Source organism: Babylonia areolata, chromosome 20 (genome assembly GCF_041734735.1).
Source record: "Babylonia areolata isolate BAREFJ2019XMU chromosome 20, ASM4173473v1, whole genome shotgun sequence".
NCBI lineage: Eukaryota > Metazoa > Mollusca > Gastropoda > Neogastropoda > Buccinidae > Babylonia > Babylonia areolata.
In genome coordinates, this window is record NC_134895.1 from 14792898 (window position 1) to 14796539 (window position 3642).

Here is a 3642-nt window from a genome sequence, read left to right on the forward strand (position 1 = left end):
TCGTTGGTACACTGTCCAAGTTTCGCAGGCGTACAGTAGTGTGGGGAGAACTACTGCTCTGTAGACCTTTAGCTTGGTCTCAAGACTAATGCCTCTTCTGTTCCAGACATTTGCACTGAGTCTACCAAAAGTTGCGCTTGCTCTTGCAATCCTGACGTTCACTTCATCGTCGATGGTCGCATTTCGTGACAGTGTGCTGCCAAGGTATGTGAACCGCTCCACCGCACTGAGTCTCTGACCGTTGACTGTGATGTTCGGCTCAACGTAGGGTTTCCCTGGGGCTGGCTGATGGAGAACTTCAGTTTTCCTCGTGCTGATGGTAAGGCCGAAGTTCCTGCTGGCAGTGGCAAACTTGTCAACGCTGAGTTGCATGTCAGCTTCAGATCCAGCGTTGAGGGCACAATCATCAGCAAACAAAAAGTCTCTGATGATGTCTGTCATGACCTTCGTTTTTGCTTGAAGCCTTCTGAGGTTAAACAACTTACCATCTGTTCGGTACTTTAGGCCAATTCCAACATCGCCATCTCTGAAGGCATCAGTAAGCATTGCAGAGAACATGAGGCTGAACAGAGTTGGAGCCAGGACGCAGCCTTGCTTGACACCATTTGTGACAGCAAAAGGAGCAGATGTTTCGCCTTTGTCCTGGACTCGAGCCTGCATGCCTTCATGGAATTGGCTGACCAAGGAAATAAATTTCCGAGGGCATCCGTACTTGGCCATGATCTTCCACAGTCCCTCTCTACTCACGGTGTCGAAGGCCTTAGTGAGGTCGACATAGGTGGAGAACAGATCAGCATTTTGCTCCTGACATTTCTCTTGCAGCTGCCTTGCAGCAAACACCATGTCGGTGGTTCCGCGCTCTTTCCGGAATCCACATTGGCTCTCAGGCAAATGACCTTGGTCAAGGTGTGCTGTGAGGCGGTTTAGTAGGATCCTGGCAAGTATCTTGCCTGCGATGGAGAGCAAGGAAATGCCCCGATGGTTATCACAGGCTTGCCGGTTCCCCTTTCGCTTGTACAAGTGAATGATAGATGCATCTTTGAAATCCTGGGGGATTGTCTCTTCTTTCCACATGAGTGAGTACAGCTGATGGAGCTTCTCAGTCAGCACAGTGCCTAAGTAACATGGTACACTACCCCCTAACGAAACAAGACACAAATTTGAGAGGCTAATCAGACCTAAGTAACATGGCAAACTACCTCCTGACATAAAACAAGACACAACTTTCAGAGGCCAGCCAGACGCAATAATAAGTAATATGGCACATTGCCTCCAAACATAAAACAAGACACAACTTTCAGAGGCTAATCAGACCTAACTATCATTGGTGCTCTACCTCCTAAAATCCTAACTCCTCATCTCGACTCTTCACTGTTCAGCCTCAGGGCAAAACCTTAGCCATAAGCACACAAGGCCCAGCAACACTTCTAAGAGATAACAACACACACATGCACTCTCTCTCAAACACACATACACACACACACACACATACACATTCTCCACACCACTCGCATACACTCAGTCACGCACACACCCCACCCATCCCTACTCCCAACCCGGCCTTACTCACTGACCGACTCACACAAGTGAACAAACAACACGGATTTTTTTTTTTTTTTTTAAAGGGGGGGGGGGGGGGGATACACACCAATAAATCCCCCCCCCCTGCCCCTGCCGGCCTCCCCAAGCCCAAGCCCCCACCCACACACACACCAAATACAGCATCGTCGCCCTGTTGATCGGCAGTTTTAGGAAGCGTCATGTGAAGGTGATTCCTTATGCTGCTTAAGGATTAAGCTGAACGAAGGCTGTACAAGACGCCACGACATTGGAGAGGGCACTCAGGGCACAGAGAATCAAGCATGATGAAAGTTTCGCTTCGAGCAAAAAGAAAGACAGGCAGCAGCCTGTTCCTTTGAGGAAAGCTGAAAGCACACACACACACACACACACACACAAGCAAGGACGCATACACATACACGCACACACAAGCGCGCACACACACAAACACGCGCGCGCGCACTGACACACCGCATAAAAGCACGCATGCACACACACACACACACACAACTGACATGGAACATTCACTTTGATTACATCTTAACAAGGCAAGGAAAATTATCAATTTTATATATTAACAAAAAAAAATATATATATATATAAGCCGCTTACCTTGCGGAATGGATACAAAAAAACTGATTCATCTTTCTATGGCCCTTGTAAGATCTAAGATAACGTATGCACAAGAAATATTTTACAGTGCACCTAAATATCTATTACAAATATTGAAAGTGTCGACTGTAAGGAAATCAAAATTGCCCTCGGAGTGCCCTCTCATGCATCCAACCAGGAAACATACAAAAACTGCCGGAATTCTTTCCTTAAATGAACATCGTGAGTTAGCAACAGAAATATTCGCTGCAAGATACACTTCAATGACCAAAAAAAAGTAATTGGTGATGAACTGACAGTAAGATCTGACACCAATTTTCCCCCCAAAGCTAAAGCCATTTCATCACGAGAAACAGTTGCAACTTAAGTTTCATATTTGTTAAAATAATCGAGTGTTAAATTAATGAAAGAGTTAGCTGTAAAACCACCTTTTACTCCTATTCCTTTTGGGGAAATGTTGAAAGCAAATTTTGATATTAATTATTCTGAAACAAAAAAAAAAAAAAAAAAAAAAGGAAGAAAACATCAATATCACGACGAGTACTGCTAGAATACACATAGCAGAAAAATACCAGAATCATCTCCATATATTTACAGGTAGATCCGTTCTTGATGAGAAAAATGCTGGCGCGGCTTTTTCTTTTCCTGCTTTTAAAGTAGAAAATTTTTTACTTTACTGGAAAGAATCTTTCCATATTCACGGCTCAGCTTGTTGCCATTACACAAGCTCTGAACTACTTGATGAGCCATCAAATAGTTTTCTCGAAAGTAGCATTCTTTGTTGATTCCAAATGAGTACTTTATGCTCTAGAATCGTTCAACCTCGGAACAAGGCCTGACTTAGTTGCTGAGGCAAATCATTAGGTACATTGTTTGAGGATTAAATGGACTGGGGTAAGTTTTTTTGTTGGGTGCCGTCTCATGTGGGCATTTATGGTTTTTTGATGTGGATACTTATATAGCGCCTATCCTCGGTCAGAGACCAAGCTCTAAGCGCTTTACATACACGGGGTCATTTGCACCACAAGCTGCCTACCTGGGTAGAGCCGACTGACGGCTGCCACTGCATGGGTGCTCATTATTCGCTTCCTGTGTCATTCAATCAGATTTCAGACGCACACGCATACACACTCAGACAGACATGTAACATTTTACGTGTATGACCGTTTTTATTTATTTACCCCGCCATGTAGGCAGCCATACTCCGTTTTCGGGGGTGTGCATGCTGGGTATATTCTTGTTTCCATTACCCACCGAACGCTGACATCCAGTGGATTATAGGATCTTTAACGTGCGTATTTGATCTCAGTTCTGCGTGCGTATACACACGAAGGCGGTTCAGGCACTAGCACGTCTGCACATGTGTTAACCTGTGAGATCGGAAAAATCTCCACCCTTTACCCACCAGGTGCACCGGCGAGATTCGAACCCGGGACCCCCAGATTGAAAGTCCAACGCTTTAACCATTCG

General features: G+C 45.1%; 1 long non-coding RNA gene across 2 annotated transcripts in view; it reads right to left on the minus strand.

Annotated features, from left to right (window-relative positions):
* Positions 1–1706: 1706 nt before the first annotated feature.
* LOC143295365 (uncharacterized) overlaps positions 1707–3642 on the minus strand; it is a 7940-nt gene continuing 6004 nt past the window's right edge. For both annotated transcript variants that reach the window (XR_013057008.1, XR_013057009.1), the window contains one exon: positions 1707–1925. This is a non-coding gene — a long non-coding RNA (uncharacterized LOC143295365). The remainder of the gene's footprint in view (positions 1926–3642) is intronic.